Consider the following 10,581-nt stretch of genomic DNA (forward strand, 5'->3'; position numbering starts at 1 on the left):
TTGTCCAAAGCTGACGCAAGTTATATAAACTGGAGCATAACTTATCTGGGTATCTTCAAAAACATAGCTTCCAAATGTGAAGTCCTGCACACATAAAATTAATTATGAAACATTTTCTAGGTATGTTCTTCATTTCTCTTAGAGTACTACTTATTCGTTGGAAGGCTTTTTTAAAAGCCATGAATAGTTTTAAAATCTCTCATAGGGTCGCCATAGGTCGGAGGTGACTTGACGGCAAATAACACACACACATAATTATTAAATGACTAGTTTGCTGCTATGCATTTTTACTCAGAAGCAAGCCCCACTGAGGTCACTGGAATTAACTTCTAATGGTGCAATGCACAAAACAGCCCATGGGCATCATGGACCCACTTTTCCTGGCACTCATTGCCTTCTCTCCCCAAATATCCTTTCTGCAAAACTAAAAGCCAGCCCTGGTTTTCTTGTACCTCACTGGAGTTGCAGGTACTTCAAAAGATTCCAAGAAGCACTTTTGTGTCTTCAAGCGTACAGAAATGTCTGCCTCCACCACAAGAGGGCTCTTAGTTTGGAACGTCTCAATGCTTTGTGAATGGCCCCAGCCCCCAACACAGCTGTTTTGTGGTTGGCCCTCCCCTCCTACCACTTTGAAAGTCATTTTATGATGGCCCCCATTACCTGGGTTCCAATCCAAAAGTGCCCACAGCTCAACAAAGACCGTTTCCAAATGCTGTTAAAGAGATGGCCCACTCACTGAACTCTGGCTTCCCCCCACTCATTCCATGTGTCTCTGATTTCAAAGCGTAAGCAGGCAATTTGGTTTCCATTTTTTGACATCTTTTAGCCAGCACAGGAAAGTTTGGGAAATTCCGTTCTCAGAAAAGAAGCCGAAAAAACGGAAGCCAAACTGGCTGCTTCTGCTTTGAAATCGGAGATGTATGGAGTGAGTGGGGAAAAACGCCAGAGATCAGTGAGTGGGATCCGAGCGTGTGGAAACAGCCAAAGTTGGGGATCCCAACTTTACAGCCTGATCATAAACATGTTTAGTTGGAAATAAGTCTCAGTGACTGTTTCGGAGGGTATAAGATGGACAACCTTGATTCCATACAAGTGTGCCAAAGAGTGGGCATTAACTTTAGCAATGAACTTGTGAACTAGATAAATTGCTATTCGTCTTTTACAGTAAGATGGAAGCTGCGAGACATTGGATTGCTCCAGCTTTACACTCTTCCATTAGTGGCTTATCCATCCTAACTATTCAGAATGAAAACTGATAATCAGCCAAGTCGCAGTGGGTGAGGGAAGCCATTTAGTCATTGTGACGGGAAGAAGATAATCAGCTAATGAATGGAAGACATGCTCATGATAAGGAAGGGTCAGTTTCTTTTGCTTTGCCCCTAGAACACTTTTTGTTGGCTGTGCCAAGAAATGAATACTGATCTGCAATATATTACAGCCCAGAAGGAACCTGCAGGATATTTGAATTATTAGTATCAGCTATTACCTCATTTGGGCATCGCAGGGAAGAACAGCTTAATATATAGTGCCATTGAATTTCTTTCCCTGTTCATCCCATCTCTGAAAATGTCAGACTAAATTTGCACCTTAATGTGCACTGAACAGAAAAGAAGCTACAGCCTCTGATATTCACCTCTGCTGTAGAAATGTCATCTCCATCTGCAGAACTCTATAGAGAAAAGTGGGGGGGGGGGGGGAGAGAAGCACCACACACAAATCTTGGCTGTGTATATACAGGTGCTGTAATTCTTTAACAGCACAACCTTACCCTTCTCCAAGTGCCAGGTGAGGTGGATAAGAACATACACGAATTATAGCGATGTCCCTCCTGGCTAACTATGAGTTGTGCTGGATGCTGGATGGAATCCAGGCTAGGATGGCTCAATCGTGGAAAAGTTATGCAGCGCAGATCTAAATAAGGGTAGAGAAGGGACAGGATACAGAGGAATGAAGTAACCACTTATTTGGTATTCTGTTTACCTCTTCCACCAGTATAATGTTACAGACCCAGACCATAATAGTCCAAGTATACTGGCGGTCTTCAGCTCACAGGTCAGAATCCTTGGATGGGTCATGAAGTGCCTCTCGCTGGGTTTCAGAGTCTTGCTGGGCTGCCATTTTTTCTGTGTTTTAGAAAGATCTGATGCGCAGAGGACAAGGGTGTCATGCCTCCTGCCTCTCTTTGCATGCATGTTGAGAAAATCAGCAGGCCAGGTGAGGCAAAGTCACTTGATGGATGAAAAAATTCCTCTACGGCTCCGGCCCTTGGCTTACTTCTCACTGTGGTATACAGGGCTTTTTGTCTGGGAAAAGAGGTGGTGGAACTCAGTGGGTTGCCCTCGGAGAAAATGGTCACATGTCTAGTGGCCCCACCCCCTGATCTCCAGACAGAGGGGAGTTGAGATTGCCCTCCGCGCCGCTGGTGGTGCGGAGGGCAATCTCAACTCCCCTCTGTCTGGAGATCAGGGGGTGGGGCCACCAGCCATGTGACCATTTTCAAGAGGTGCCGGAACTCAGTTCCACCGTGTTCCAGCTGAAAAAAAGCCCTGGTGGTATATACCCTGATGCTGGACTTGAAGTTCCTGCCCCCAATTCTTTTGGTCTGCTGCTCGTGGCCTTTACCTTGACAGTGGTACATGTGACCCCTCTTCCTGTCACATGACTATGATAACACATGACTGCCACTCACATATGCTTGCAGCTCAGTAGGCCCAGTGCTCAGACAGCCCCGAGTGTGGAAGGGTTAAAGTCCACTGAAATATACTGATTTCTGCAAGTCAACCCACCCACAACTCATGGAGGACAGATTATCACAGAAGTCAATGAAATCAGAGCAGCAGACATAGGTATGCTACAGCAGGTGAACAAAACTGACCTACAAAACAGCTGTATAGTGCACATTATTGAGAATGCATAAGAGGGAACGAAGTGAAATGGCTGACACATCAACAACAGCGAAAGATCACAAAACAGCTGAGCATAAAAGGTAAACGTTTGCACAAATGGCAACAGCCAGCAGAGGAAGGAAAATGTTACAAGTGAAATGTGTGTGTGTGTGTGCACGCACATGCATACGTGTGCTGAAAGGACAAGAGGGTAGCAATTAGCAACAGGCTTAGCAGCGCCGAAGTATTGCTTTGTTCCTTTCTGGCCAATGTTTATAGAAACGCATTATTTATGGGACATGGCTGCAGTAAGGGAAAGTTAAACAGTACTTTGGATTTTCCAAAACAAAAGTCAAAATATAAAAAGAATCCAAAATACAGGAATAAAAAAGAAGTTGTAATACAACATATTGTGCCTAAAACAGCCCTTCTGAGTGCAAAAACTATTTGTGGGCCAGGAAGCATAGCCAGGCGTAATAACCAGGGGGCATTAATTAAAGGGCCACTTTTGATCCTGGCCTTCCTCCTACCCCTTTGACCAATAGTCAGACATGCAGAAATGAAGTCCCTAGAATGAAGGTTTTTTCCTGGCAAGAAGATGGTATTGGAGAAAGCTTCACCAGCCACATTTTTGCATCTTGGGCAACTGTCCAACACAGAAGAGCACATCTACTAGCAGAAGGTGGCAGTCCTCACTCTAGTTTTCATCTGCATTGGATTGGAGCTAATTATATCATTTTATTTATTATTTATTTATTTATTTACTTAATTTATTTATACCCCTCCTTTCTCCCCATTAAGGAGCCAAATTGGCTTACATCGGACTCTGATTTTTTCCTCACAACAACTTTGTGAAGTAGTTAGGCTGACACAGTGTGACTGAACTCAAGGTTACCTACAAGCAGGGCTTTTTTTCACTGGGAACGCGGTAGAACGGAGTTACGGCACCTCTTGAAAATGGTCACATGGCCGGTTGCCCTGCCCCCTGATCTCCAGACAGAGGAGAGTTTAGATCACCCTCTGCGCCGCTGAGCGGAGGGCAATCTCAACTCCCCTCTGTCTGGAGATCAGGGGGTGGGGCCACCGGCCATGTGACCATTTTCGCCGAGGGTGATTTAAACTTTAAAAAACTCCCCCCTTGTTCCAGCTGACCCAAAGTGACGTCATTGGTCCGGGAAGCATGCATGCACTTTGCACGCATGCATGTGGTACCAGGGGCACCACCTCCTGCCAAGAGTTGCCCCCTGTGCTGGCAACCCACTGAGTTCCACCACCTCTTTTCCCAGAAAAAAAGCCCTGCCTACAAGCTTCCATGGCAGAGCAGGGATTTGATGCTGGGTCTCCCAGATCTTAGTCTGACACTCTAACCCCTACACCTGCTGGCTCTCAAGGAGCCCAATATGCACAATTATGCCTCACACCAGTCATCAGCCATACCCACATGCATACAGCCTTTTCTCTAGTCTATCCCATCCTGATATTGACCAGGCCCACCCTGCTTAGCTTCCAAAATCTGACAAGATCCGGCTACCTGGACCAGCTTTTAGAGGAGCCATATTTGGTTCCGGACTGAGCCACGTTTGGTTCTAGAGCCATAAGTTGCAGGCCCTTGCACTAGACCAAACAGGCAAGAGATGCGCTAGCCCAAACATGAGCACAAAGGGAAAATCCTGCTTTATCTGGCCTGAACTCCTGAGCAGAAGGAGCAGCTGGCTATGGTTCTCCACCAGGAGCCGATCATTTCTTTGGCTCCCAAGGCTGCAAATCAACCTGTGATGCTGCTGCTGTGCTGGCAAGCAAACCTGGAGGGGGAGAGAGACGGGTATAGTGCTGGGTCAAGCATACTGAGACACAGAATGGAAAAACCACCCAGGGATAACAGAACGAAATTTACATGTATTCACTAGAAATAAAGCTTAATTATGTTTAAAGTGACAGTGCTCTACATAACCAATAATAAATGCAATGAACTCAAAGGAATACAGTTCATACAATAATATTTCCAAAGTCTGTAGCAGGGGACTAAAAGCCCCGTTCCGTCCAACTCAGGGAACAAGGACAAGCACTCCAAGTTAATAAATGAAGTAAGTTCATAATTGCAATGTTCCAAATATGTTTCTTTTCTTTGTTGCTGTAGGTGTCTTCCTATTATTCAAATTGGAGATCCTTCCAGATTGTAGCCCTAGCTGAGGCCGGCTAAACAGCAGATTTCGTCACTTGGACTTCATCAGGGGCTGTTAAGGGCCACCATATCTAGTCTCATTGTTTCACCGAACCTGGAGGGTGACACAGATCGAGTGGTTTTCCCATTCTATGTCTCAGTATTTACTGGGGATTGCCTTTGTTTGTTACATTGTTGAGAGGGTCAAGCACACTGGCAGCCAGTGGAAGCCCCAGCAGGGCTGCCAGTACCTCAAGAGCAGGACCTCAGGAACCGACCTCAGTCTTTTGATTACAGAACCAGGCAAGTAAACCGGCCTGGTGCGGCCCTGCTTAGTGTGCATGGCACGTACGACCTATGCCTGGTTTACCTACCTTCAAAGAGCTTCCCTAGACGGGGCCATTGGCCACACAAAAGGTTCTGAGGGATCTTTGGCAATGTGGTTAGGCAAGAATGCTGAGAATCCAGAGAGAGAGTGAAATCAGAAAATCAAGTGTATTGAGGGATTTAATACAAAAATCTAGGTCAGAGAATGAGCACATTCAAGCAGTCAAGCTAGTATCAGATACCCTGTACAGCACCCACATTAGCAAGCCCTCTGCAATGGAGTTGAATGCGCCAGCTCCAAGCACCCGCACACTGTGCAATGTTCTGCACTCGAGAGGGGATGCAGGAGGCCAAAGCTGTCGACGGAGAGGGTGAAGCCCTGGAAGGTCTGCTTCCCTTAGTAGAGGCCTGAGCGCATCCCAGCAGCAAACCGTCCAAAGGGGGAAAAGGAGCAAAGGACTCTTGATGGGTGTCCAGAGCCAAGCCTCCATGACTCACAAGACAGCGGTAATCCTGGACAAACAAGCACTTGATTCGGGGGCAGGTCTAGCCCCAACTAGAGGCTTGATCCCAAAATAACGTTTTTTTCTTTCCACGCTTGAAAAGAAGGGAAAGGGCAAGAGGCAGTTCAAGATACTTGGAAAATTTCCAAACAAGGAGACGGAGGGGAGGGCTCCAGGTGGCGAGAGGGCACGCTTGCGGGTAGTTTCTGCAAGTAGTTCAACTTAATATTAATTGTGTTATTTGGGCTAGTTTGACTTACCTGTGGAAAGTATGGGGACATGGTTCTTTCTTTGGGAGAATGCTGATACTACAGGAGCTTTTTTCTGGCTGAAGACCTGCTTGTTAATTTCTGGGGGACTTTGGAGAAATAATCTGGTCGCCTGACACTTGAGGAGGCTCAGCTTCTCTCTGGAATGTCCATGTTAAGTAGAATGGCAGATCATAGGCCTGCCAGGACTTCACATGACTTTTGCAACGGAACCATTAGCAGCTCCACTGGATGTTTTAAGGAAGAGAAAAGAGTGTGGAGGGGAAGAGACAGCTGCTTCTTGTGTGCACTCCAGTTGCGAGGAGAAAAGGGTGCGAGTCTGGGAGACACAAGATGCCCGTTGAATGTCTGATCCAAAGTTCTCATGTCATCACCCAACTAACTCTTCAGAATGTGTAAATGAGCTCTCACCTTCTAGCAGTGCAGGAATTCATCTTGTAGCAACTTCCGTGTTCATCCCTGGCACTGTAAGACGCCCAGCGCTTAAGATATGAGATGTCCTAGTTTTCCTCCACTTCTAGGGTATATGGTGCTGGAATGCAGTTGTCCAGCTCTTTGGAGCACTTAACCAGAAGCAAAATCTTTCTGTAACCATCCAGAGAATTCTGACAAAGGCCAATTCCAGACGACTAACCTGAAGGCGCTGCATGCTGCCATGTTCCGGATCGCGACGGGGAAAATGTGAAATATCACACTTTCTCGCGCGAGTTTGGCGTGACATCTCGCCAAACTCGTGCGAGAAAACGCGATATTTCGCGTTTTCCCTGTCGCGATCCGGAACATGGCGGCATGCAGCGCCTTCAGGTTAGTCGTCTGGAATCGGCCAAGGTGGAGCCCCAGTTTTGGCCTCTTTACACGATATTTTAGTTTGATAAACCTGCGAACCTTCAGAAGGAACCCAGAGTTCTCTAGCTCTATGAAGGCTTCAGGTGGATATATTGATGACGACAATTTTGTGCAGGTGCTAGAAAGATTGGTAGAGCCTTCCAGTGTCCACAGAAGGCAACATTTTCAAAAATAAGAAGTTTAAATAACATTTCAATCTATAATTTTCAGAATAGCTTTGCTAGATCCAACTAAGATATAAACTTCGTTAGCTAACTCTGTTCTGGATGGTCCTCAGCTCATATTTCGTTCCTTCCGTGATCTCATATGCAAGTTACTATTTCTCAGTCCCTCAATACGAAGATGATGATGATATTGGCTCATCTTACAAGGTTTCGTAAAGATTACTGAGATAATGCATGTTGAGAATTTTGAGTACTTAGAAAACACATTTAAAGTGGTATAACTGTTAATACTGAATTCTGTTTTCTGCGTTCTGTTTTCTGACTGTAGCCAGCAAGAGTCTCTCAAAGTTTAACAAATTGGGCTTGAAGGCAAAATCCTCAGGCATGCTACATGCACTAGCTCCAAAATCTATGATACAGAAACCCTTTCTCCCAATGGACTACCAGTGAATATCAATCTAGTTGGGCGGTCTTATTAGTTATCATTTTATATGTTCATTTGAAATTATTAAATGTTTTCATTATATCATTATAGTGTGACTCACCTAAAGGTTATGGAGAAATGAGGTAGAAAATAAAGCATATAAGAAGTATCTTAAGAAATCCTGCATACGTCTTCCCTTTCTTCTCCCATTTCTTTATTCCTTCTTCCCTTCCATCTCAATCTCAACTTTTCTGGCTCCCACTGCAAATTCTGTTTGTTAATATCACCAGTAGTTTTTCTCTTAAGGTTATCGGTACCTATCACATGCCTTATCTAATCTGCCTGCCAGCATGCAGAATGCTCCCCCCGCCCCGCATTTAATATAGACAAAGGCTTTCTTACAGATTCACTGTCGAAGACAGAGAGTAACCTTCCATTTCCTTTTGACAGTCCATTTTTATCAGAGGCTGGTGATTGTGGGGCCTCTGGTGGAGGCTTAGCTGTAAGATCCTATGAGAAATTCTTAGCTGATATCCAAGGCACAAGAAAAACTTTGCAATTGCCATTCTAACAGATCAGAAATGGAAACAATCAATTTTTTTTGCCTTCCTCAATAAAAAAGCAAGTATAAAACAGCTATAAGCATTCTGTTCTCCACCTGCTACAAATGTATATTCATTCACAGAGAGAAACAAAGAATGAGATATTACATTGTTGACTATCTAGCATAATAAATGGGGATTTCAGGACATTGAGACTGCACTGAAACGCCCTAATTTAGTCAGACAAAAGCACACACGCGAACTGAGTAATGGATTAGACACGGTAATCCGGTAATCTGTGATCAAGATTTCCATCTTTTTAAGAAACGAAGAATCTCATGCAGCAACTATGGCGATCAGAAGCATGATGCAGAGCAAGAGAGTGTTTTGCCTATGTTAATGTCTTCCTCTGCTCGCATACAAATAACCTGCAGTTGGGGTGGGGGGGGGGGGGATGAACACTTGTTGTGGACGCTTTAGGCTGTTCCTGCATTGGGCAGGAGGTTGGACTAGATGATCTCTAAGACACCTTCCAACTCTAGGATTCTACCATTTTTGTCTCATGAAGCTAATTACATCTCTAAGAGGGAAGGGTTTACTCTGAAGGAATAGCACAGAAGTAAAGGGCCCCCCCGACCTTTTTTGAGGCTGTAGGCGTCTCTGGAATTCTTACACTGTGTGGTGGGCACAACTGCAGGAGGTGGAGCCAACATCCAAATGGCTCTTCAGGAGGTGGAGCCGCACACTCAGAGGAAGACCAAGCGCAGGGGATAAGAGAGGTAATTTTTTAAAAAATACACTGGGAAAGTGACTTGAGGGAAACTGAAGCCGACGCCAGGATGGTGGCTGCTGCTGAAACAACATTGTTTTAATCTGCATAGCCAATTAGATCTCTAGAGGACAATCAGATGCTCTACTGGGCAAGAGCCCCACATGGCCCTGCCCTGGGGCTGACAGTTCCCTGGTGGGGGCAGAGAATTCCCCACTCCCAGCCCCCCCCACCCCCCACTTGGCTGGCAGGAGGGAAAGGTGCAGGAAACAAGCCCAGGAGGCAAAATACCTCCTGGGCAAGCCCACACCCAGGCACTTCTGGGCGTGACCTCATTGCACTGGCTGCAAAAATGCCCCCATACTTCACTTGGGGCTGATGTCACTCCCAAACGTGACATTATCATGTTGGTGCTGTGGAAGAGTTTCTAACAGGTGAGTACTGAATCCACCCTGCTCCCACTGGGAGAGTAAAGAGTCCTGGTAACCTTACCCACATTCTAAAAATGTGACAAATGTCCTGGCCTCCTTGAGGAGGCCTTTCCAGAGAGGTTGGTGCTGCAGGTAGAATCATAGGGTTGGAAGGGACCTCTAGGGGCATCTAGTCCAACCCCCTGCACAATGCAGGAAATTCACAGCTACCTCCCCTCCCCACACCCTCAGCGATCCCTGCTCCATGCCCAGAAGATGGCAAAACACTGTAGCACCACCCTGCAAAAGCCATCAAAGCTATTTAGTGCCACAGCCAAAAAACCTTGGATACAAAACCACCAAAGCTACCACAGGATATATGTCAGTCCCTGGCAGTTGGATCCCTCAAGTTCTCCACAGTTAACACACAGGTGTTCCAGTTGAATTAACTTTATTAGAGATCCATACAGTACAAGGTGCATGAACAGTAAAATTGGCAGAAGTGATGTATGTGGGGCTAACACTGTTAGTTATAGGGAACCTTCCCACCTTAGGACAGAGGACTTTTAAAGGGGGGGTGTTGTAGTGAGACATTGTTTTAGAGAAGACAGTGAGAAAGATTAATTTATCTTTGGTTCTCAGGAGAAGCACACCCCGAGCCAGCTTCGGCTGGCTGTCAAGGACACTGGCTCAGCGGAGCGAGAAAGTGAAAGTAAACCTTTGTAAGATAACCCTTTGGCATGGAGCAATAAAGAACTTTCCACACTCTCAGAAGCCAGAGGCAGAACCCATATACATTCATGGCAGATATGAAGGGGCCATATATGACAATATGGTGGCATTCTTTTATTATGGAACACCTATCTCAATGCTCCTCCATAATTTTTTTCCTAACTAGTAAATCACCCAGGAGGCCAATTCAGAAAGATGTGCAAAATCTATTCTGTAATGAACCTAGCTGTGCCTAGAAGTTCTGTCACACAGAGAACATATCTTATTTACTTGAAGCATTTACCAGTCCATATTTCTCATCCCTCCTCCTGCCCTGCCCCCTGGCAGCACCATTATCGCTGCTGAATATCTGCTTCAAGACCTTGGGCTCATGATGAGCTTCACAGTTTTCTTCCACTTTGTCTGTTCCTGTGGTAATTTTCCTGTGCAGATGTGGCAATATTTAGGAATACCCTGTAGAAGCCAGGAAAGCCACTACAGGATATGAAGAACAGGAGATGGCATAAAGCAAGATGACAATCAAGGTTATTCCAGCCATTTCCCACTCAT

The sequence above is a fragment of the Eublepharis macularius genome, chromosome 6 (assembly GCF_028583425.1).
Source record: "Eublepharis macularius isolate TG4126 chromosome 6, MPM_Emac_v1.0, whole genome shotgun sequence".
Lineage (NCBI taxonomy): Eukaryota > Metazoa > Chordata > Lepidosauria > Squamata > Eublepharidae > Eublepharis > Eublepharis macularius.